Source organism: Solanum lycopersicum, chromosome 5 (genome assembly GCF_036512215.1).
Source record: "Solanum lycopersicum chromosome 5, SLM_r2.1".
Classification (NCBI taxonomy): domain Eukaryota; kingdom Viridiplantae; phylum Streptophyta; class Magnoliopsida; order Solanales; family Solanaceae; genus Solanum; species Solanum lycopersicum.
The window spans coordinates 59,283,510-59,310,983 of NC_090804.1; the positions used below are offsets into that span (position 1 = coordinate 59,283,510).

At 32.7% G+C, this 27,474-nt stretch overlaps 1 long non-coding RNA gene across 1 annotated transcript; it reads right to left on the reverse strand.

Moving 5' to 3' along the window:
- Positions 1-477: 477 nt before the first annotated feature.
- LOC104647610 (uncharacterized) lies at positions 478-27,323 on the reverse strand. Its single transcript, XR_011221373.1, has 6 exons — positions 24,746-27,323; positions 24,587-24,669; positions 18,654-19,039; positions 16,944-17,006; positions 4,919-4,980; positions 478-727 (listed from the first exon to the last, which is right to left on the reverse strand). It is a non-coding gene; the product is annotated as an uncharacterized lncRNA (long non-coding RNA).
- Positions 27,324-27,474: the final 151 nt, after the last annotated feature.

Genomic DNA, 27,474 nt, shown 5'->3' on the forward strand with positions numbered 1-27,474 from the left:
TAGATGAAAAAACACATAGAGCTAAACTCTAGAGGCACGATATTGAACTTCCAAGAAAGTGTGAGTTCCCAAAGCATCACATAGATTCCTATACATAAGTGTGGTGCACCTAACAATTATGAATATGAACCTACATTTACGTGGTTGAGAGACACATCGACTTAAAGATAGTCAACCTGATGCTGTGATACCATGTTTTTCACATCCAGGAATACCCCCAAGACATATCGTGCATCGTCGTCCTCTTTGAGGACTAAAACTAGCCTCTTAGCTTACATCATTACATTCATATATCAAATTTCGCAGAAATTTAACTTTTTACTACTTCTATATCAAGGTTTACATAGACCTCTACATACACATAATATATATCTATATACATACATATCAAGTATACATAGACCCTTCGTATATGAAGATTACTTAGTCTTCTACTTTAATTGCATATAGATATATAGAATATAACATAGTCTCAAAATAGTCGTCCTGTCTCATATCCATCTAATACGAGTATATAAATTAGGACTAGCCCATACACCACATATAGGTCACACAACATTTAATATCCAAATGAAAAGGAAAGAAACATAAGAGTCTTGAACACTAAAGCAATATCATACGCTTGATAGTGGCATTGCCCTAAAAAAGTAAGGACCTACTTTACTTGGATGATTAAGTAATCCAAGTCTTCTTCAAGTCTTCTCCAAAATCCCTTCAACGACTTGACCTAAAATATTGGGGAAAAGGCAGAATGGGGTTAGTATACCACTTGTACTAAGTATGAGACCATATGAACCCATATCATGAAAACATGCTAAAGGAGGACATTTCATTAAGTATGCAATTTACTTTGAAAACCTTTATGCATATTCAACAAGACTATACCCAATCAATAAGGCATTATCATTAAGTTAAAGGCATGTACATCACAAGACCAGCAATATCAAAACTAGTCAACTCAACATGCATATTAAATGAATACATATTCAAGTAACTCTATCATTAAGTCATAAATAACCACAAAAATGAATAAGAGTACATTTCATCATAACCAAAGTAAGACAATTACCCATGAACCATTATCAAGTCAACAAGTGCAATGACCAAGCAAAGACCCATTACCTTACTCAATCAAGTAACCCAACAAAAATGATCACCAACCTGCTGCTTCACATAGCATAGCATTTAGGAGTAAATATCATCATACTTTAACAATGTACAACAAAACATATTCTCACACCAATCAACATATAGTATCAACAGTGTGCAAGTTCATCATATACATATCATGTACCATTATATGAATGTTCATATATAAGAACGTCCTTCTAAGGTTTCCGTCAAGGCAAACTATTGGAAGGCATAGGTAGAGTCCCATACCCTCACCTAAATTAAGTCAACCTCTCAAGTCACCCTAGTTGGTTTGTACTTCATTACTTCATTTTAGTTTAGGGAACACTTTCCTTAACCGACATAGACCCCAAGACCTAAGTGTGGTATCCGGTGTTGTAAAATGTTACACCGAAGGAAGGTTGTCAATCGTCCAAAGTAAAACTAAACATAGATGTAGCTTTCTAGGTGGATCCACTAGCTAGTCTTTCTATGGGGGCAACATAGTTCAAGAACGAAGAGATAGGTAAAATTCCTCTACATACAACTTGTCAATTAGGACCTCCTCTCACAGGAATCCAATGGATGAGTATCCCTCATAGGGGAGTCAATACCTCATGTGGAACTATAGGGTGAATCTCCCTCTATGAGATGTCAATACCTCCCATTGTCAATTTCACTCAGTCCTAAGCTAAGTCCCTCTTTGAAATGTCTTTATTAATTATCATAACTTAATGTATTTGATAGGGTTTAACTCTTGTATAATAATAATTATCATCTTCATAGCTCAATAAAAATTGCATGAATATAAACCTTTTATTATAATTCATATAAGTGAGGTTAGCACATTTACATATCACTTTATCATAAGGTCATTGGTGAATCATTCAACATCGTTATAACATTTACATCTTAGCCAACACTTTACAAACCATAATTAAGACATTAAAATTCAACATCATACACAATCCTAATACAAGGCACTCCAACAAAACATCATGACTGAATCACAACTTAACCATAATTGAAGTAAATAATAGGGATCATAAGACTTACCAAGTCTCATTCATAATTCATCAACAAGGTCTTACTATAAACCCTTACTCAACCCAATTAGGTTATAATATCATCACTCATAAATGACAAACATGATAACCAAGTTAATTGAATCACTATATAACAATTCATCACTATTTCATAGCTTAAGATACGATAATTAGGTCAATTCACAACATGCTTCATAACCTAGATCAACTTCTCAAGATCAAGCATGATATGAGTATAATTCATACTAGTTTAGTCATAATTTATATAAGAACATCATCTAATAGTAATTTAATCAATAACCAATTAAATTGAACCAATACAATAAAATTCATATCAAGATCACAACCTAGGGTTAAGGGGTAAAGGTCATCATCTACAAATTAGACCAATTCATCAAGCTATACCATAATTAGGTCAAAATACATGTTAATATATTCATAAAATACAAAAGAAATCATAAATAAATCAATTCATAATCTAAATTTCGAGATTGGAAAAGACCCATTTGAAAACCCAACTTTTGAAATCAATTTGATGGACACCCTTTGAGGAAAGAGGTCTCAGAGGCGAAAGAGATCTCATAAATTAATAATTAGTGAAGATTGATTGTGAAACTTGACTCTTTCAATCCCTTAAACCCTACCTTAGTTTGGTCTTCAATGGAGATTTTCATTGGAGAGAGAAAGAAGAGAGAAGAAAGAGAGTTTTGGATTTGAGAGTTACGACAGTTTTAGTTAGTCTTAATGTGGTTAGGACTTTATATAGGGGTTTAACTCACTTAATTAAACCTCCCCTAACCCCTAATTATATTCCTAACCAAGCCAATTAATTATTTAAATTAAGTGAAAGTGTGCAAAGAAAATATGTCCCCAAAGACGACACCACGATCGACGGATCGTCGGTCAATCGATGGCCTGTACCTTGTTTCGTGATGCACATCCGTAGGTAAGTTCAAAGACTGTGAAAAAGAGTCTCTTCAAGAATTTGGCTAAGTGTTGGTCGACTAATTGCATCAATGCCCAGGCAGTCTTTGGCCCCAAAATGCAAGGGTCCTCCTCAAGGGACTTTGGTTTTTCCTTGGGGTGTCGTGCCCAGACGTTTCGACTATGAAATAACTCTAATGCATGTTATACACCCTTACACTAATTTTCATCATTTTCTGACTTCTAAAAGCTAGTCACATCGGCTAAGGCACGGTAGTACCTCATTGAACTAGTTTCCGGATGTCATGGAAATTTTGGTTTCTAGACTTCCTAAATGACTTATATTTATTAAAGTGGACCTTCAAATAATATCTAAAACTGATAACCCTTACATTAGGCTCTACAACACGTCTTGGATTTTTGAAGTGTTACACTTATGTTGACCAGACTCATTCCCAGTCTTAGAGCCTGTTTGGCTCAGCTTAAAAGCTGGTCAAACTGACTTAAAAACTGGTTTTTGACTTATTTAACTGTTTGGCAATACTCAAAATAGCTTATTTTAAGTTAAAAAAAACTTATTTTAAGCCAAAAGTTAAAAGCTGGGGTAGGGGTGCTTTTTTTTTTTTTTGCTTATAAGCTGTTTTAAATTGACCACATTTTTATGTTTTTCCCTTATATTTTTATACAATCTTCAAATTACCCATATAACCCTAACATCTCTGTCTTCTATTTTTCCCTTTTCACGTTTGGCATAACAACTTCTGCACTTTTATCTAAACGCATAACTGCTTATTTTAAAAATAAGTTTCAGCACTTTCAAAAGTAGTTCTTTAAAGCTGCTTTTATTAAGCCCATCCAAACGGGCCCTTAGCTTTCTTTTTCTTGTACTCCTCCTTGTCCCTCAGATTCTCTTGTTCAACTTGTTACATATAGAACATTAAACTTGAAATGTCCATGTGCCCAATCAACATTCATCCCTACCTTCTTAGATTTAAGCACGACCAAAGCCAACAACAAACAAGCTCATCTTTCTCCTCATATCCTTAACCATCTCAGGAGCAGAGCACAGAGAGACAGTTGAGTGAACTTCAACCCATATTCATGCAAAATCAAGGAGTCCTATTTCAGAGTAAGGAACTCCCGAACCTTTGCTTCCTTCATTTCCCGGGAAAAGAAACGCCCCAAGAAAGCTTCTTCAAAGAAATCTCAACTCGGAGGTGGTATATCCTCATCTCTTCTCTCCTTCCACTTATCAAACCAAGTCCTAGACATATTCTTGAGTTTGTATTAAACTAACTCAACCCTTTAGTGTCAACAAGATGCATCACCTCAAACACCTTTTCCTTCTTCAACTCTTACACAAAGTTTTTTCGGATTCTCAGTAGTTTTCAAACAGGTGAAGCCTAGGGGATTCATCCTAAAAATTCCCAAATCCTCAAAGTGTCAGTCCTTTCTTGTCAATCTCCTCTGTCACGCCCCGAGCTACCCCCGAGACGCGGACACGGGACCTAGGACCATAAGTGATCCCAAGCTAACCCTGCTGGCATCATCATGAGCATACTAAAGATAATAAATTGTTGTGGAAGCTAAATCATACTTAAAATAAAAAGATGGGGAATACCCATATTCTATAACTGAGATATTTGAAAACAATGAGTTTAATACAAAAGAAATATTAACTCAATACTAAGTTGAATCTAACTATGTCTGAAAATAGCCTCTAAAATAGACTAGAAATACTAGGACAAGCCCCAACTAAATCTAGCAAAAACTGAAACTAAATCACTAAAGACATAAATGAAACTCGTGATTGTTGTCATCGGAGAATGAGGACTCACCACTAAATCTGTTGAACTGGAGATCGGGAAATCGATCTATGGGTGATCTAGATGCTGAGAACCTGAACATACATCATGAGAAGATGTATCACACGTATGCGTTAGTACTTGAAAGGTGCTAAGCATGTAGGATAGAGTAAAGCTGAAAAAAAACATAAGTGAACATGCACAAAAACAAATATAATAATCTGAACGGGATGTACTGATTTCTGAGCTAAAATGGATGCAATGACCAATTTATAACATGCTGAAGCTGAATACTGAATATACTGATAAATGGTCAATGTAGAGAGTCTGACTGAACTGTGCGAGCTACTAATAACCGATAATAAAATCACATGAGCTAAATATGGAGTTCGATGTATACGCCCCATCGAGAGGACCCAATACACCCTGCCAAAGGTATAAAGGCATACTGGCGTGATCACTAAACTGATTGCCCACAGAGGGGCCTTACAACCTACTCGGCTAGTAGTTTCTAGAACTATTGGGTACGCTAAACCCTAGTTCAAATCGGTATTATGCTTCTCCCAATGAATTCTGTAAATTAACTTATTAGATCTGAAATTTTGTAAATACTGGATATCTCAAAACTGAACATGCAAACTTAGAATACAATAATTAATCTAGTAATTATGCATTTATAACTGAGGCATGTATATCTGAAGTGTCTGAAATATATGACCTACCATGTGTAATTCAAGAACTAAAGAAATACAAAGCTAGGGTTCTGAAATTCATCCGATAATCTGAGTATTAACATGATGATCTGACTTAGAACATATATTAAATAAATTCATGAAGTGATATCAAAGTTCTAGAGACCCTAGGTTTAATCATGATAAGAGAATCAAGAACTGACTGAAACTAAGGACCCAATGGGTGAAAGGAACCCACTAGTGAAATCCCGCATACCAGGTGATAAAATCCATGGAAAAATACTTTAGTTTCGTGGCTGGAAATGCTGGAACTTGTGGCATTCTTGAGCTTTTTTCTCCTCACTTGCTTCTAATTTTCTAAGTTTCGATTTAATTATTTGACTTGGATATGTTTTAATTATGTTTCTAGGCTTAAACTTACTAAAATCTAATGATTTAGGGTCAAAACGACATAACTTAGGGTTTAAACGGAGTGGGAAAGGTAAAAAAACCCTGGGAAGGTTGCTATTAGGCCTCACGACGGCTGGACGGTCCGTCATGCGCCTGACGCCACGTCGTTGGGTCCGTCGTGAGGGCCTGTTCTACAAGCCTTTTCTAAAATGGGCATACCTTTTTACTCGGAGGTCTGATTTTAGCAAGGTCGGTGGCTATGGAAATATAATTCAATTATATATATGTGGGTAGGTCTTGGGAGACCTAATTCATTTTTTGCTAAGAGTTATGATCATTTTAACTTGACCCAACGACAATCCCCCTTAACTGGTTGCAAGTTTTCCACCTACGGTCAGACCGTAGGTCCACCTACGAACCATGTTGGTCATCCATATCTCTTGTAAGAGAGTGGTTGAATGGAGTCTTGATCGACTGTCACGGACTATGGACCGTCATTTGACCTATGTATCCTAAGTCCGTTCGTCATCCAAGACTTAACCAATTTTTCTAGGCTGAAATTTTTAGGAGTTTCTGATCCTATCGACGGTTGTGCAGGACGAACTGTGGTTCAGGCTACGGTCCGTCGATGCCACCATTAGTAGCACCTGCAGATTTTTCTGAAAAACAAATTTTTGGTCTGTTTTGGCTACGGGGTGTTACACCCTCTTCGTTTCCCAACTTAGTTGGTCACATCTTGACACAACATCCGAATAGCCTCGTGAAATTCAAAATTAGTAGCCTATCCTTTAGGTTGGACATTGGGTGCATTCAGTACCTCTAGCTCTTCGACATTCCCTGGTTGTTTCAACTTTGAGTGCTCTTCGTGGAGGCATAGTTATTTGAGATATGTAGAAGGACAATTTATAAAGAGACTTTTAGAGATAAACTCTAACACACAAAAATGAATATGAAAGAAGTGAGGAATTCCTAAATCTTGTAGCCTCCTAATCATAGATGTGGTGCACTTCACACGGATGACTAAGACTCTGCAAACACACCTTCATATATTTCCTAGGACTCCTAAACGTTGTGGTATAATACCAAGTTTGTCACGCTCAGAGCCTACACCCTGACGTGGCCGGCACCCAATGACCATTGCTAGCTTGAGAAAACTCATTGCTTGGCATACTTAACTCAGTGGAAGAATTAACTTAACTAAAGTATAAAACTGGAAACATTCTCATGAAATTTTTTTTAAATAATAGTATTGTCCAAAATGGAAACTAAGTCTCAAAACAATACATGTAGGTCTTCAAAAGAGACCAAAAAACTGATTGTCTAACTATCTATTTGTCTATGAAACCTCTACTACTACTAAGATGAATGTCGGGACAAACCCCACAACATTCTATAAAAGAAATATGGATATCAATTAAAGGAATCCTCTGAATGCAAGAAGAGTCACCATTGACTCTGGATGATTAAAATGGATCAACGAAGCATCGTGTGCTGATCCTGGTTACCTGTATCTGCATCATAAAATGATGCAGGATAACTAGCATCAGTACATTAAATGTAAGAGTATGCAAGTTGGAACGCTAAACAACAGTACTAAGATTGTAAGATCAAGAATGATTTTACCTTGGATCTACTCAACTCAAGAAGTCACAACCCAATATATTGCAGGAAAGACACATGTATTGTATATAAAGCTTGTAAAATAGTATAAACACTTAGTTCATTAAAAAAATGCACCAATTAACTCAACTTTACTTATATATGAAAGTAATATAGTTTTCGTGGGAGATTCTCTAACCGAAAACAATCATTATGAGCCTAAGAGATGGTATAACTTCTTAGCTCACGTTGCAAGAGGACCTCTCTATACCTTGTCATCGGTATAGAACCTGAACTACTAAGTGGATCCAGTGATCTATGCTAAAAAACACCAAGGAATCATCTAAAAGGTATGACCCTTTATCTGTCCATGCTGGCTACATGGTTTATGGAGACTTGAGTTGATATGAACTCACGTCCCCATATAGGTGCTCAATACTAATCCCAAAATGCTTAGATCATATGTTCATAAAAAAAATTCTTCTCTGGTTTGAGGTAATTGCTGAAACATAGCTTTAAAATCTCTCTTTGTCTATTTAGTTTCCTTATACCTTTTGAGAAATGATATCACTCTTTGCTCTTTGCTTTACCTCAAATTGAACTCTATGGAATACTTCGTTCCGTTATAACTTTTTAGAATTGGACTCAACACTCTACTCTTTTCTCAATCTGTAGCTTGAGCCTTAAAACAAAGTAAAAATATTTGTTTAAGACTCTTGAAAACTTTAAGAACTTATTTTGACTTGCTTCTCAACTTTTACACCTGACTCTTTACTCCTTTTACTTTGATCTTAACTTTCCTTGAATTGGATTATGGTTTCAAGGATCATGATCTCTTTTTGATGGAGGACTTGATGATTTTTTGATGTACTATAGAGGGTTTGAGTCAACTAGGAATTATAAGTACATTACTTAGGAACTCGTACGAAAAGATGGGGAAATGGGATCTACAGGTGACTCTGGTGCTCTGAGAGGCGTGGGGTGCCAGATCCTGACAGATAGAGACTTTCCTGAGGGGATCTTTCGGCCGAGGTGAACTAGGACTTGTCAGACAGAGGCTGCCCTGAGGGGCTCTGGCAGGCGCAGTGCCCTAGGGCTTGTCATACACAATTTTCGACTTTTCTTCTCTAATTTTCAATTCAAAACCTCTTAATCTCTGATGGATGAAACCCCAAACACTTAGGATCACTAAAATTCTCAATACCCAATAGTTTAGACTCATAAAACAGCCTAGAAAGACGAATTAAACAACCATAGGTCTACCACAACTCAACCAACCAGAATTCAATTGTTTTTCATCAAGAACTTCAATATTCATCATTCAATCAATTCTAGTTGCACTAAATTAAGTATATTGTTGTGTGGTTTGATGAACCTAACACAGAAAGATCTAACATACCTTATAGGGATCACCCCCGACGAATTTCACTCAATAATTTGGCGTTCTTGAAGAATTCTTGGTATTTTCCCCTTTCTCTTCTTCTCTTCTGTTTTCTCCCAAGACCTAAGCATATTCAATTGTCTAAAAACTGGATTAAGTCATAACAGTTTCCCTTATAAACCCTTAAAAGAAATTAGGAAATAGTAGGGTGAAAATACTTGTTTACCCTTACTAAAATCCGGATTGGATTTTCCTCAATCAAACAGCCCAACTTTCGATAGGCATATCTGCCTCATAAGAGATCAGAATTTTATGAACTCAGCGGAGATGGAAAGATCTCATCAAGGGATTTCCAACCATATGTAGAACTAACCCTAACTTATCCTTGCTAGAAGTTATGACCATTTGAATATGACCAAAAACCTAATTTTACACGTGTAATTATCTAGATTTCTCCTATTCTTTCCAAAACATATATTCTTTGTAACTTTGATTAATGCTAGCTATTTAGGTGTATGAGATATTAAAGTGACTAGACAACATTTGATAGTGTAATTAGAGAACATAAATGAAGGCAATGGATGCTAAAATTGAAGCTATTGGAGGGAATGATACTTAGGAGCTTGTTTATTTTCATGAAAAGCAGAGAATCACTGGTATCAAGCGGGCCTAAAAGATAATGCTAGAAGAGAAGGGTGGAATCGATAAGTATAAGGAGCAATTTGTGGCTAAGGGATACAAGCAAGAGTATGAAATTTACTACGTTGACGTTTTTTCTTTAGTTGAAAGTCATGAAATTATCACAACGTTAAATTCCTTGTAAAAATGAAATTCTAGGCCTATCATAAAGTTGGATGTCAAATAAGCTTTAATACATGGATACTTGGAGGATGAGGTATTTATGAAACATTCCCTTGGTTATGTTTAGATTGGTAACGAACATAAGACTTATCAATTGAAGAAAGTTTCTATAAACTAAAACAAACCCCATGAGTTTGATATAATAGCATTGGGGCTTATTTTGAGAAAATGGGTTCTCAAAAATGTCCATACTAGCATACACTTTTTGTGAAATTTTAGGAGAACGGGAAGTTTCTCATTGCGTGCTTATACATTGACAATATTATTCACGAGGAATAGTACAATAATTTTTGGAGAACTCAAGAAGTGTATGATAAATGAATATTAGACATGTTTCATATTTGTAATGAAAAGCCTTAGAACCTAACTAAGACTGAACAACATATAAAGGGAACACCAAGGAGGGGAATAAGATCGACCCTTCCCCCTCGTTTTTGTTCACACCCAACCAAACATGGAGGACCACAGAGCTCTTCACGGGAAGTGGGACTCCACATGGGCCATTATTACGTTCGTGAAAATTACCCTAGAAACCCCCGAGTCATTGTGAGGAACCACGGTGGCCTTCACAACCCATGATGCTTCATACTATCTTTGAAGTGGATCATGAATGGGGCAGTTCAGACTTTATGTATTTGGTCAACTTCAAACAGTAATATCTTTTAGCTAAAAATGAATTAGGTGGTTCATGACCTATCAAATTATAAATTTTGAGTCCTTTCTAACGCCACTTAGCTTACTAAAATCCAAGCTCAGAGTAAAAGGTTATGCTCATTTCAATAGAGCCCTATTGAGCAGGGAGACAAACACGACACAATCTGTTATTGGCCTCGTGAAGGGATTTCATCATCTTTTATGTCAGGGTCATTTTGGTGTTTCCCCTTATTCTTTGGGTACTTAAACCAAATCGTTTGATGCCTAAACTATGTTATTTTACTCAATATATTCCTGATAATCTAGCAGAACCTACCCAAAGCCCTCATTCTCAAAATAATAATCGAAATTAGAACAAAAAAAGAGTAAGAGGCGCCAGTCCTTCCAAGAACAAGAAGATGTGTTCTTCAAGTTCAGAGATCCAAAGGATTTCACCTTCATTTTGGTCACCATGTATGTGGAATTTAACAAGGGAGTTCCTTTCTCCCATTAGGTTCGAAGAATTTAGTTAATTTATTAAATTCTTATAAAATGTTCACCTAGGATTTCTATTATTTCAAGATTTATTATAATTATGGTTCCATTCATGTAAATAAAGTGTTTCTTGATAAGTTTTCATCTGTTGGTTTTGTTCAGCTTTATGTATTATCGGTTTCGTTTATCGATTTATGGTTTTTAACTATCCTAAAGCAATAAAAAACCAATAAAATGTTTTTATCGGTTTTTGGTCGTTATCGATTCCGTTTTCGATTAATTCAATACGAAAATGTCCGTAAAATATTATTTGACTTCTCACTTCTCCAAATATTTTAATATAGTGATACAAGAAAGATAATGAGAAATTACATCAATAAGAGAAAACATAGTTTAAATCTATAATTATATGTCATGCACGCCAAAATATAAAATAAAAATTCTTATGGTAATCAAATTACAAACCTTTACAAACTTGCAAAAGCTAAAACCTTCAATATAAAAAAATATATATATCAAATATTCCAACAAGACTAAAACTAAAACTCAAATCAAATAGCTACAATTGCGAACCTAGTCTGAAGTGGGTAGAGTATTAATAATCTGATATAGTTATAATGTATAATTATATATTAAATAACTAATATTTAATATTTAGGAAGGATAAAGTTATAATTATTATCGTCTTATTGGGTTATTGGTTTACCTAATAACCCAATAATAAAACTGATATTGAACCAATAACCCAATCAATTTTTTTATAAACCCATTAAAAACCTAATAATCTAATATACATGCACTAAGAAACCTAGTTTGTATAAATTTCTCCTAGTTCCTGATTTAACTTTCTAGGTCAACTAGACAAAAATTCATGCTTTATATTTCGAATGGTATATTCTCAGTTTATAAATATTGCACTCTCCATAAACATGTTAGTTTTTGAGCTATTCAGTATTTAGTACATTTTAGCTTCATGAATATTTACTTGATAGTAGACTAAGCACCAAGTTGGACTAGGGTTCTGCGTACCCTCAACATCCAAGAACTACGTGCCAACATAGGCTTAGAAGTTGCCTCTGTTAGGCATTAGATTTTTTAGTGATCACACCATAATCATGACTTTATACCCTTGCCCTGGTATATTGGCTCTGCTCGATGGGGCGTATACATCGAACTCCACGTTTAGCTCACATGGTTTATGTCGCTTAAAAGTATCTCAAAGAATTAGACTCTTACTGCATTGACGTATATAGTTCAATATGTTACCTTCATGATTAATACTTGGTCATTGCATCTAGTTTAGTTTTCAGATATACTTTAGTAAAAATATATTTATCCTAGTTCAGATAATATCATTGCTCAGCTATGCATTGTTCAACTTATATTCTTTGTTTAACTTTTGCATATCTATATTTTGCATGCTCAGTATATGATGTAGGTTCAGACACTCATCTTCCAAATTACGCTTAGATAGATTCTCTATTCGACTTCAAAAACTTTAGTGGTGAGTCCTATTGAGGAAAATACACATGCTTTTTGTTTTGGTCATTACTTTGACTTTTCTCTATTTTTAGAGTTAGCTGGGGGCATGTACCAGCAACTCAACTCAATTGGAGGATTTCCTGGCATCGTTATAGATTTAACTCAAGTTTATAAGTGTTGTTTCAGTCATCAGTAAACTCTTATAATTATATTTACTTTCAGAGTAGTTGGAGTTTTGCCCATTTTATATATACACTATGTTTAGATTTTGTATAGTATATGATTTACTTAGATATATTTTAAGCATGCTAGATATATGTGAGACACATGGTTAACTTGGGGTCACTTGTGATCCTAGGTCCCATGTTACATCTAGGGGTAGCCTTGGGGAGTGACAGGTAAGATGCACTATTTTGTTGGTTTTAAAGTGGTGCAATGTAATGCTGAGATATTGTTTCTCAAAAGAAGTATGTGCGAGAAATTTTAAACAAGTTTAAGGTGTATATTGCAATTTAACCAACATTCCAGTTGAGTTTGGCTTCAAAATAAGCAACGTTGTTGTTGAAAGAAGGTAGGCAGCACGACTTACATGCTCATTGTTCATATTTTAATGTATGTAGTTGCTACAAGTCCACCATCATGTATGTTATTAGTCTTTTAAGTAGATATATGGAGTGACAAACAAAAATGAACCTCTAACAGCGAAGAGAATTCTCTGTTACTTGCAAGCAACAAAGGATTTTGGAATTTTCTATAGGTAAGGAGAAATTTCAGATTTATCTGACTTTACTAATAATAATTATGCAGGGAATCAAGATGATAGAAAGATCACTTCATGCTATATTCTTCTACTAGGAACAAAGGTTGTGTCGTGGTCCTCCAAAAAGCAAACAATTGTAACATTATCAAGTACAGAAGTAAAATTTATTGCTACAAAAGCTTGTGCTTGTCAAGGTGTAATGCTTAGGACCAGGGCCATCTCAACCATAATTGTGCTAAAGTAATCTCTTGGGGACAACATTTTCTCTCAAAGATGCATATCATGGATTAATAAATTTGAAGAAAAAAATTGTATAGAAGTTATAATTGAGAAAATGAATATTGTGTAGTTGATTGTAGTATCTTTGTTAGATTATTATGTGACTAGTTAATTCTAGTATCATTTCTAATTTCTTATGTGGATATATATTTTATTGTCTAGCTCATTTATATTTTGAAGATTATCATGAACCAACAATATTGTGTTCTTATATTTACTTCTATTTATTCTCCTTTCACTATTTTTTATTCTTTCATTGTTGAATAATTGTGAAGTCTCTCAAATGTTAGACAATTCTACATTATGTAAAGTATATTGTTATGCGTTTTTATAAGGGAAAAATCATAAGTATCCCCCTAGATTATGGAAGAAATTATAGAGACACACATTAACTAATCTAAGGGCCTATTACCCCTCATGAACTTGTTTTTTTTTTATAATTTTGTGCACCTTTTTGGCTTACGTGGCATCCAAATATCTCCCACATGCATCAGCTGCGTGGAGTCACGGAATGTGTCATGTAAGACAAAAGGTGTATAAAATTACCCAGAAAAGAAGTTCAGGGGGTAGTAGGACCCTAGTTTAGTTAAGGTGTGTCTCTGAAATTTCGGTCATAGTCTAGAGGGGTACTTGTGCATTTTCCCGTTTATAAAAAAAAATCAAATTTGTTTGGTGTCATATTCAAATTTCATGTTTTATTATTCTAACTTTACATAACATAATTTTGATTGAAAATTTACATCATTTGCATTCTTACTTCATAATGTCTACACATATCTAATCTCTCCAAACCTCATTTGTATGACTACACTGAGTATGTTATAATTATTCAATTTATATTTGTCAACTAAAAATAATAGGGTCTCTTTATAAGATTTGGATTTAGGCCTCTATATTTGTCGAGACGGGCTTGACTTAGGAGAATCCTTTTTGAGTTGCAGTTCAAGACGGGAAAAGAATCTACACTGTTTTGTGACCAAAATTCTGCCATCAAGTTGTCAAAGAATCTATGAACCATGAAAAAAGAAACACATTGAAGTGAAATATTATTTTTTACGAGACCTCACTAATGAAGGAACATTAGAGTTGCAATACTGCCGAAGTGAAGATCAATTGGTGGACATTTTTCACAAAGCCTCTCAGATTTGTACATTTTCAAAAGTTGAGGAGGTTGATAGGTATTAACACAATGGAAGAGTTGAAGTAGCTAAAGTTAACCTGAAGCTTTAGAGCTTTTAGTCTAAGGGAGAATGTTAATAAATAAAGTCTTGTTACAGCTTTGTCGTAGTCTTTAGGAGAGTAGTTATCATGGATTTGTTTACTATTTTTTAGGATTAGTATTTTTTATGGTTCCTACTTTCTTGATTAATGTTGTTATATATTTATGCCAATAAAATCTATACCTGCGAGTACAAAATATTGTTAAAAAAGGAGTTCCTATTATTTTCAGCGTATTGACTCTTTTCTCCATTTTTTGGTTTCTTAAAATTCTTCTTTGTTGTGGATATGTTTACGACCCATCCTCGCTAGTCACAAATAACTAATAGAAGCTATGGAAAGAGTCGAATAGGAAAGACAATCTAGCAAATAAAAAAACGACCATGAAGGTCATAACAATTATTTTTTTCGTACTCTTTATTCACCACCCTACAACTCAATTTGTCTAGAAACTAACAAAATCAATAGTTATAAAAAAAACTATAAATTTCTTCATATAGGATTTTTCTAAATAATAGTAAAATCATTATATAGATTGAATTCATATGTAGCCATATGTATTTTGTTAAGAGACAATAGGTTATTAAATTTTTATGATTCTTTATTATAAGTAGTATAAAGTAACCTTGCCAATAGCCTAGTATACCTTAATTGCTATCCGAACTATTCAATCAATATTAATGATCCAAACATAATTGATACATTAACATTAAATGTTAAAATTAAAAATATAAATAGTAAGGATACTACTGGGAAATTAGTCATAATATACGGAACCAAGACATATGAGAACATCTAAACTCAATCTATATCATTGTTTGACTGCTACCTAGACAATTCTTATGTGAAAAAATTATAATGGGGGAACTGTAGACTCAACTACTTTATTATTTTTAGTAGTACACCATTTGTTAATAAGCATGTTTAACTACTCCTTTTGGTCATGTAATTTTCATGTGTATTCAAACCATTTAAAAATTTCTATGTTACATTTTTATCTTTTCATATCACTAAGTCATTTATTTCTAAAGGTTAATCTTTCTGATAAAGAGTATCTTTGTACATACCATTGTTTTTTAATAGAATTTCCTTGACTTTTCCAAAGTTTATCTAAATATTTTATATCTGGTTCAAAAGGTTCATCTAATGTAATCATGCATAAAACATCCTTTATTTCTTTACTAGTAGTGGGATTAGTAGACTTTATCGGTTTAGAATTTTTAATTTCATATTCTACTTTGGGAATAGTTTCTTAGAATTCTACCCCTTTAACATTTAATCTATCACTTCTTAGGATATTTCCTCCTTCTCCTTTGTTATGAATATGATGGTCTAGAAATGAAATTCTTTTACTTGAAGAGATTTTATCATAAGAATGGGATTTTACAAATTTTAAATCTATGGACCCATCAGGAAATTGAATTACTTGATCAATATATGGATTCTCTTCTTTCATTTATGGCTCCGTTATGGAGTCAAAATGTCAATCATCTTTTGTTAATATGTCATCCAATTTTAATGTTTTTGGGGAAAAGGTACTATTATGGTTATGATTTGCTTCTATGAGCATGGTAACTCCTTTATTACTTACTATTTTAGCCCAAGGGGATAAGGTAGTTTTCATTAGTCTATAATATACCCTATATATTATGGCTATTTCTTTAGTATTATCTTTAATGTTCATATTTTTAGTTTTTAACATTTAAAGTTAATGGATCAATTATATTTTGATCATTATTATCAATTGAGTATGAGGATAACAGTTAAAGAATGTCAAGTCATTGGCAAGGTTACTTTGTAGTACTGTTAATAATGAATCATCGAATATTATAAGATATTGTCTCTTATTATGTATTACCAAATTTCAAGATGATTTAATAAATAAATAATTATTATACTAGAAAAAATTATTATAAGAAACCATCATTTTCGAAAATGCAATACGAAGAAATGAGTTTCTATCTCATACTTCGCATTCGAGAAGAGAAATAGCTCAAGAGAACTTTCTTTTCGGATATGCAGTATGAAGAAAACTTTTGGATTAATTACATAAACAAAATGTAAGTCTAAAAAGATTTCTTTCAGATAACACATCTGAAAAGCAGAAAGGACAATATCAAAATTCCAAAAATCCAGTGATATTAGTGACAATCCTCTAGAACATTGAAGTATAAAAACATGTACTACATAGTCTATGAAAAGGAAAGATAGGAAAAGAGCATAAGCATAAGAGAATTTTGGAAAGCAGTGTAACAACCAAGCAACTACCTCAAAATTTTGAGTACTCTGCTAGCAACGAAGACCACCAACTACCTATTCCCGGCTCAGAATCTACACAATGAAGGTGCAGAAAAGGTAACGTTATAATACATAAACATGTACATGTACTCAACGTCATCGACAAACCCTAACATGAGTTTATGACACGGGTTTGTTTTATAATGACTTGTTTAGTACTAAATCAAGTATTTTAATGCACTTATTTATAGATCAAGACGATAAACTCAAAATAATATTGTATCAGTTCAAGAAAACATCGAAATAAAGGTCAAGCTATGGATTGTTAATAAACCAAGTCCATCACCACTTAATCACTTATGACCTTATATTAGTACACCTGATCTTGGTTGTATATACGCATCTAATCACTATATTTTATCCATGATCTAGCTAAGTTCTGAGTATAATCTTATAAATATAGATGTGTTCATTGTATATTTATTGTGATAATCTTATAGACATGATTAAATTGATTTTAGGCAAAAACAACAAGTAAGGACCTAAAAGATGGATTGAAATGCAAAGAAATGTGTCCCACGCACTAAAACATAGACAAAGTGGATGCAAGAATGTAGTTCGCAGCAAAGGTACACCTCGCTATGAGCCCATGTTGCACCTATTATGATATAAAATTTTGAAACTAAAAATTTATGCGTGAATTTATTATGTATGAAGGAGGAAGGAGTCCAAAATGAACTTTGTAGTGTGCCCATTGGGATATGTGATCGGGTCCACGCCACGACCCTCTAGTTTCATGGACAGATATGACCAAATCAAAGTATAGTTCAATTGGATTATGAATTCAACCTTACTACTACAAATAAGTTATTAAGATGACATTTTAGGATTACACATTATTTTTAAAGGTTATAAATCATTTTTAGGGTTAGAGATTATTCATAATACAGAATATTCATTATTCTTACCTTTTAAGGGTTCAATTATTGTTTTCTAACTATTGTGGAATGGACAAGATTCTCTTGCAAGAGCCATATTAATCAAATGTTTTATTTACTTTCTTTTATCATGTTCTTTAATAGTTTAAATTACTTTAGTTATTATATGCAACTAGTTATGAGTAGGGTTATGGATCTTAGAGCTTGTCTGACATCGATGCTAAAAACTGATTATTTTCATAAGCACTTTTTTAAAATAGCTATTCAGAGAAGTGTTTTTGAAAAAAATAATAATTTATGTTTGGCTAATTCATTTCAAAAGTATTTTTATAAGAAAATTTTGTTTGACTAATCTGTTTCTAAAAGTGTTTTTAGAGTCAAATTACAACTAAGGACAAGTATCAGTGTATTTTTAATATTATGATTATTTTATAGAGAACAAAAAAGTTTAAACATCTATTAAAAGAAATTAAATTTAATGTTTATTTTTATTAAATTAAAATGTTCATATTCAATTTTTCAGTCAATATTATACATTTTTTGAAGGGTTGAAATATTTAAATGATATTATTTTTCTCTTTTTCTATTTTTACAAAAATGTTGTTACCTTCTTCTTATTTTCTAATTCTTTAAGATAATAATAAAAATAATAATACACAAACATAAAATAAAATATATAATTCACTATATAAAAATAAAAGATAAAATTATTAAACGGAACTTAACCATTAATATACATACATACATACATGTACATATACATATATATACTCCCGAACTATTCTAAATGATATTTAAATACCTTTCGTTATACTTTTGGGACACCAATGCCCTTATCGTTCAAAATTTGGATTTTGTATATCCTTTGAAATAAAAGAGATACACGTGTCATAATCTAAACAACCTTTCAAACAAAAAAAATAATTCTGCATAATTTAAAAGTTCACCCAAGACCCACCGAAACAAGTATAACCCCAAAAAAAACCAAAAGACCCACACCCAGATAAACTCATTTTCCCTTTGTTCATTATTCAACCATCGAAACACCCCCAAGAAATAGTTCAACACAGAAACTCCAACACAAAATTCTTATCCGACGAAAGTTCCAAAAAAAACGGCCAATACCTAATTATAACTGAATCCTCTCCCCCTAAGTATATATGTTCTTCTCTTATGTAATTGATAAACCTGAAGAAGGTAGCACAAAAGTGAGACAATAATAACATGTTTTATTTCAAGAAGGATAAGAAGATGGATAAAGGAGAAAGTGACTTATTCATTTATTTTGATCTCTTTAGATGTTAGTGACATATTTTGATTACTAAATCATCACCAGCTACTAAAAATTGACAACACCCAATTGTTTATAATTTCTACAATTTACTAAGGAAAAAAAATATATAACTTTTGTGATTATAAATCCATTTGAAGTTTGTTGGTTCAGTTCGTACTTCGTCGGTGAGATTGGGATACCGATGAAGGAGAGACGAGTTCAAGATGACCATGTTTTATGTTGGCCGAAGGGTCATTGCGTCACTGATTAGCTGGAGCAAGGAATACTGAGTTAGTTAGCGATAAGAAGTGATTTGGTTTGTGGAGCGAGGGAGGCTGAGTTTAGTTGCAATAAGAAGAGATTTGGTTTGTGAAACTTCGCCAAAAAAGATGAGTTGCGGCCGTGTCTTATGTTCCGGCGAGGAGGTGGTAATTGGTTGTAGTTGGTTGATGGAACAATGAAGAAAAGACAAATGGAGTTTCTTTCGGATTGGGTCTTTTGGGTTTTTTCTCTGGTTATAATGTCTGGTTCATTTTTGGTGGGCTTTTCTGTTATGATTTAAAAATAAAATAAATTTTGTATAGACCGTTGATATTATGACACATATCTCTCTGTTAAATTTTAGGTTACTATTCTTTGACATTGACCACTTTATCCCAATTGAGGGTGTAGTTTGGGCGACATTAAAATTTTAGCACCTTTGTCATGGAGTGTAGTTACGAGATTTATAGTTTGTAGAAATTTATTAAGTAGTTGCTATTTTTTATATTACATACTAGAACACATATAATATGCTAGAACACACAAACTTACTGGAACTTAATACAAAAATTACCTCTTGAAGCATGAGGACAAACCTTGAAGCGAATATACAAGATAGACAATAACTATCGTTTCCACAATGATACAAAGTTCACATCTGAACTCTCTCATTGGGTGAGCAAGTATTAATATAAACCTTCAATCTTTCTAAGAATCCCTAATTATAGAGGTTTCTTCCTAATTGAAAGAGGAGAACCAAAACACACCATAATTTTTGCCAACCGAAAAATACACGCTAGTTTTCTTTCTAACAGAAAACTAATATCTCTCCCCTTTTCCCTCTAGAATTAGGGTTCTGAGTTTATTTAAATATGTGCACTATAGGAACCACATAATTAATTATTGAGGGTGCCACCACAAGAAAGAACTTCCTTTTAAATTTATTCATTTCTAAAACTATCATTCATCTTTCATAAAAAGATGTGACTTTTATGAAGAGTTGTGACTTTTATGAAAAGTTTTATTATTTATGAAAAGTTGTGACTTTAATAAAGAGTTGTGACTTTATGAAAAGTTGTGACTTTTATGAAATGTTTTTAAGCAATTTTATGAAAACTAGTGACTTAAATGAACGTTTGTGAACGTTCCGAAAGGTTGTAGCTATACCAAATAGTTGTAACATTTCTGATAAGGCACAATAAACAGTTGTTCACACTAACCTTTGTTGTCTATAAATAGAGAGATTTCTTTTCCTTTCATTTTAAAACAACAAAAATTATGATATTCTTCTTCTACATCCGGAAAATTAAATATTCATGTACTTTGCTCCTGTTGAATGACTTACTGACACCATTGTTTTTTTACCATTATGTTGGTGAATAAAAATTTTTATCGTGAGAGGATGTAATTCTTTAAACCTCTGGTTTTTAAGCTGAATAGTTTTTCTAATGAGACATTGTGCATTGAGTTGACTAAATTTTTTCCTTTCTATTTCATTCTATTTTTACATATCTTGGTATGTTTTCTTACACTCATTAATTTATGCTTATAATATTAATTGTTGTTTTTGAGTACATATTTTAAACTCTTCTTTTATGTTTCTGCAAAATTATTGTCACTAGTTATTTTAACATATACGCATATAGTATGTATATTCATTGTGCAAAAAATAATTATTGTACTCAGTTCTAAGAATTTATATTTTGATACTATTTTAAATTTTATAACTTGAGTTTAGTGTATATAAGCTTATATATTGTCTATTTTTACATACATGTGAAATTTCTCACTTATATTCTAAAACTTAAATGTTCTATATATTACAAATTGCCTTTGTATATATATTCTTATTTTCTTTTTTTTCTTTAAATATTGATTAAAGAACCAACAATTTATTATTTTGTGAATAATTCATTCATTAAAATTTCTTGAGTTATGTGATAATGACAAATAATCGAATTCATATTGGAATATTGCTAATATTTTTTAAAAAACCTATTTTTCTATTATTTTTAATATATGGATATTAATAATAAAAATTAATTTCAAAGTCAATGCAATTATTGTTTATATAAAAATACGACATATTTATTAAAATGGTTGTTTTAAGTTGGGAGTACTACAGTAATTTAACATTTAAGCTGGTGAGTCCATGCTTTTTAAGTTATATTGAGTTGTAATAATTTTGTTTATAATTATAATTTATGTGATTAAAATCAACTATACATTGAAAACAAATATTTTAAACTAAGTTAAGAAATCAAGTGTATCCCACATTATCATAATTTGTAATCAATATTCATTAATTTAGTTTAATGAAAGAGAGAACTCTCACACCATGAATCAACAAACAATCCTTTTTGTACTTATCATGAGTCCAATTTGTTCATGTAGCTTAAGCTTAAGGTTCCCCATCACTACATCGGTGAAATTGATGGATTCCTAATGACAATTAGTTCTTCCAAGAGACACTTGCCTATTTCATAAATAAATCTTCAATTTTCTTTACCATTTCCTTTTTCTCTGGGGGTTGAGGTTCCTCGTCTTCAAACTAGAATATTCAAGGAAGTGTTTCTTTGACTAAAATATGTTCCTTTTCTTCTGGAGGAGTGAGTTTATTATGATCATTGTAGTCCTTTATACGAGGATTAACACTCCCGTAATCAAACCCCTCCTCATTTGACTCCTCTTCATCACATTCCTCTTCATAAAACTCCTCAACATTCTTATTCACTGACTTGTCCATAGAACGTGGTCGAAGAAGTATGTTTGGTCTTTGTTGTGGTTTTCACCCTCAACAACAAGTTGAGCTACAATAACTACATTAGGGCCACTTTCATCCTCCAAACTGTGAGATATTTTCTCACAACTTTCTGGAATAAACTTTCTCCACTTGTCACCTCTAGAAAGCTCCCATTCTTCATTTCCTTCCTACCTCTCCAATATTCTCGACAACTTCACAGTCCTCTTCAGACTCCACGTCATCACTTCGAAGAATCGGGACTTTGTTCTTTTAACCCTCAATAGTAAGTGTAAGACTGCCCAATGGGATATCCATATGAAAGGCCATTTCTCATGAGTCCCATTGTCCACACATTCATTTTTCATAGCCCCATTCACAAGTAGTGTATCTCAATGCGATAATGGGACGTTTACAATTTTGAAAAACCATCATGAAACAAAGTCATCCCTTGAATTTGTGTGAATATGCACCCGAGTCAAATTACACAATCATTATTACACTAATAATTTATCAGAAAATAATTAAGTTTGTCTTAAACTTCCAAAATGACAAATACCTTTTTATTTGGAAGTCAAAGATGAAATTGATTATTTTATGATAAATTCATAGTATACTAATGATTGTGAAATTCGACTTAGGTGTATATTTATGGATTCAGAAGATGGTTTTGTTTCAAAATGGTTTTGTCGAAATTGTAAGAGTCCCATTACAAAATTGGTTACACAACTTGTGAATGTGGGTGTGAAATATGGGTGGACGATGCGACTCACGAGAAATGGCCTTTCTTTGGGGATATCCATTGGGGAGTCCTCCACTTACAGTCCGGGGTGAAAACAATAAAATTTTGATTCTTTTAAGTGATTACGATGAGTCTAAAGAGCACTGTGAAGTTGGTGAGGATATTGGAGAGGTCGGAAGGAAAAGAAGAATGGTGGAACGTTCTAGAGGTAACAAGAGGAGGAAGTTCATTCCAGGAACTTGTGAGGAAATATGTGATAGTTTGGAAGAGGAGAATGATCATGATGTAGTAATTTTACCTCACCTTGTTATTGAGGATGAAAACCACGACAAATACTGAATATATCTTCTTCGGCTACGCTCTATGGACATGTCTAAGAATAAGAATTATAAGGAGTTTAGTGAGGAGGATTCTGATGAAGAGGAGACAGATGAGGAGAGGTCTGATTAGGAGGAGTGTAATTCCTCGTACAAAGAGGATTGACGTGATTATAATAAACTCACTCCTCCATAATAGAATGAAAATGTTTCTGTCAACGAAACACTTCATTTAATATTTTTGTTTGAAGAAGAGGAACCTCTTCATCCAAAGAAATAATAATGGGAAAAGAAAATTTCAAAACCTTTTTCTGAAATTGGCATGTGTCTCTTGCAAGAACTAATTGGCTTTACGAATCCAGCAGGTATGCTAATACAGAATGAAAAAGTAAGTGACTGTCAGGTGGGGAACCATAAGCTTAACCTAGATGAACATATTGAACTCTTCGCAATAATTTCTAAAATCCTACTAAGTGTATGAAATTATTCATTAACTAGAAATATAAATTTAGAAAAACAATACTAGTAAAAATAACTGATAAAATGGTGGACAAAGACATATAAAGATTAAAAAATAAATGATGTAACACTATGTAGACAACTATTTAAGTTGAATCTTGATTGTCCATCTACCTTTTACAGATTCACTAAATCATCTTTGTGTTTTCAAGAATAGGCACATTATACTCTTGATATGTCTACAAATCTAAGAAACGAGAAGGGGGGTTGGGGGAATAGAAATTTTTTACAAAGATAATAGATTGAATCGTGATATCTAGTATCAAACTATAAAAATACTCAAATTATAATAACAAGACAAATCACGTTATCTATAGCACCAAGTAATTCTTGTTTGGTTAAATGATTCATTGGTTATTAAACACTAAAGCCAAGTCTTGGATGCCATATATTTGCATCTACAATAGACGCAAATAAGCACAAATATATTATTGGAGTTGTAAATAATATATCAATATATTAAAATAATCATAGGAATAACAAATTAAATACCATATTGTGTATGTTCCAAGATATAGGCAAGATACATTATGAGGTATTATGGACACATCTAAAGCCTTGAGAGCCTTTTGAATCTAGGTCATATTGTTGTGTCAAAAAGTATTTCACATTAGATTAGAAATCCAAGGTGTAGTATATAGCTCCCTATCATTAGATAGAGTTTAATATGGATTAAATTAACATAATCAATTAATGAAAACTAATATTATATTCCTTAAATTTAATATTAGCAATATAAATTATTGGGATGGAAAAGAAAGCCTTTGATTAAGACATCAGGAGAATTTGGATATCCCATCTCCAATTTATTTGAAAATCAAAGATACATCAAAGAGGAGGAAACAAATAGAAGAAAATGTAGAAATGACGGAGAGGGGCTTACAAAGGATGTCTTCAATAACCCTCATGACTTGGTACCTCTTTCAAAATTATTTTCGAAACCACTACATCCACTGAAACATACCTCTATAAAATTAAAAAAAATATTAAATATCGATAGAATTTGAAGGAAATAAGAATGTAAATGGAGGTAGCTAATTACTTCTGTGAGCGGAGAAAGAATAGAAGACATCGGAGGTAGGTGTGATTCACCCACAACCTAATGAAATGGAAAACCAGGGCAATGTTAATTTGTGGAGATAGAGGAGGAGACAAGGAATATAGAAAGTATGCGAAGACAGTAGGACGATAAGAAAGAAGCAATTCTTTGTAAAAAAAAAATTATAAAGCCCTAGCCAGTTCTCTAATGGACTGGGCCTGGATACTGTTTTTTTATTTTTGCTTTTTTTTATTTCATTTGGGCTTCTTTATCCATTTTTTCATAATTTTTTATAAAGGATCCTTAGGTTCTATCAAATTTATCTAAAAATATAAAAATTAAATTAAATTATATAACAAAGATAGAAATTTTTTATGTGAGTACTGTTATATAACACCAACGCTTCAATATATAATTCAGATACACCTTGTAGAAAATTAATATCACATATTAATTGCAATAATCAAGTGAATTATCAGTTTTCTATAACCTGCATAGAAAAATAGTGCAGGAACTCATGTAACACATAACAACTCTACTCGTCGTAAGTATATGAGTTTTAACAAGACGATTTCATACTTGCACATGTGTTTAAGGTCTTTGACCAAGCGTATAAAGGGAATCAGATGTTATTTAGGGTAATAAGGAAACTTTAACACCAAGAAAAAAAGTACTTGTATCAACTATAATTTCACGAGTACATATAAGGTTAAACTTTGAACAACTATATCTCTTAGAATATTAACATTTAGGTGATCCATAACTTATCAAATTAAAGGGTTATGAGTCTTCTTTCCAAAGTTTCCAAGTTTGCATCAATCCAAGATGAGTAAAATGGTATGACTGATTTACAAGAGACACTCTAACCTGGCATAAGTTCTGTGATGACTCTGTGACAAATAGTGAATATGTACCTCATTGTTTGCTAAAACAATAAAACCCTCTTATTCACTCCAAAATTTCTTGTCTCATGAAAGACGCGAAATACCAAGGGTAGGGTTCATCTTTTAAAAATTTTCTTCACTATTTGTCACTAAGGTATGTAAGACTTCAATAATAATATTCTTTTCGCTCTCATGCCTAAACTATTTTCATATATAAGCAATTATGTTTAAATATAGGGTTTTACCCAATATTTTTCAAGATATGTTTCTTTTGAAAAAGTTCAAGTTTTTATCAATGATTTCATAAACATATTAATGAATAAGTTCAGGTTACGTGCCTTGAAAGTTTATCTCGAAAACTTAATTGTCTAAGATATCATAAATGACAAGTTTTGTAAAATATATGATAGGACATACTTTGTGCTATGAATTAAAAATAACATATAGAAAGAATAAAACCCAAATTATCAATTATCTTACAAAAACATATATACACAAAGATTTTATGATGATGCTAAAATCTTGTACTAAGTTATCATACATTATTAAAAAGTTTATTCCTTACGTTCTCATCTACATTAATAAATTGTATCATTTTGTCTTTATTTATCTCTTTTCACCTAAACTTGAAGCACTTGTTTGAACCATAAGTTATTACATTTATATGTAACGATCGGGTTTTGTCGTTATAGAAATGCTAATGGAGAAAAATTGGGACTGGAAAAACTTTTTTATGGTACTAGGAATTTTCCATCCTCGTCAAGATTTAGAGGAATTTAGAATTATCACGGTTTAAGGAAATTCGGTAGCAATCATACATATTAAATGTTTGTTTGATTACATAATCGGTTAGATAACTCATTAGAAAATCTGTGTGACTTTACGAAATTTAATTTGGATAAGTATATCATCGGGAATTTATTTTGGCGTTAAGGGAATTTTCTTAGCGTAGTTAGTTCAGATGTTGTTTTAAAAAGGGACGAGTTAAATTCCCTTAAGGAGCTCACTACCTCCCTTCGTGCCGCTACAACGGGTTTCATGTCGCTGTAGCGACGATGCTATAGCGGAAGGGGTGCCACTGTAGCGGGCGAGGCAGAGATAGAATGAAAGAATTTTGGGATTTTTCAAGGGAAGCTCACTGGTTCACTTTGTGCTGCTGCATTGGGATTAGTGTCACTCCAACGACACTACTACAACGGGATGGGAGCCTCTGTAGCAGGATGATGGGTTTAAAATTTGTGAATAAAACCCTTACACGGCCTTATTTGTACTTTTTGACTTTTTGAGCTAAGAGACGACTCTTGGGCTATTCCAAGTATATTTCCACCATTCTTGAAGCTAGATGTAAGCTTTTTACTCCCTCAACTCATTTTTTGATAGAATGTTTTATAATGGGTCAATATTGATGGGAAAAGATTTTTCGAAGAATTCCATGGTGGAATTAACCTTAATTGACTAGTTTGTGTCATGGGTTTTGAACTAGGGTTCATAGATTGTAAGTTTTCAGGGAATTTAGTGTTTACTTACTAATTTCCGTATATAAATTGGTAATTGTATACCACGAACAATCAGAACGAATCTGAAAAGGGAATGATCAAGTTGTCTAGAGTTTCAAGCTTATTTCGAGTAACAATATCCTTGACCCTTAACTATGTCCCAACATAGGTCTCTAGCTTAGTGGATCCGCCTAGATAGCTATGTACGAAAGAGTACACCTTAGGCAAGTGATAACCCTCTCTTTTCTGTGTGGGAGTAGAACACCTATTCCATGTAGCTCTTATGGTCTCATGTCAATTAATTCAACCTTTTTCCTGATGTAAAAGTAGATGAATAAATGAAACGTATGCA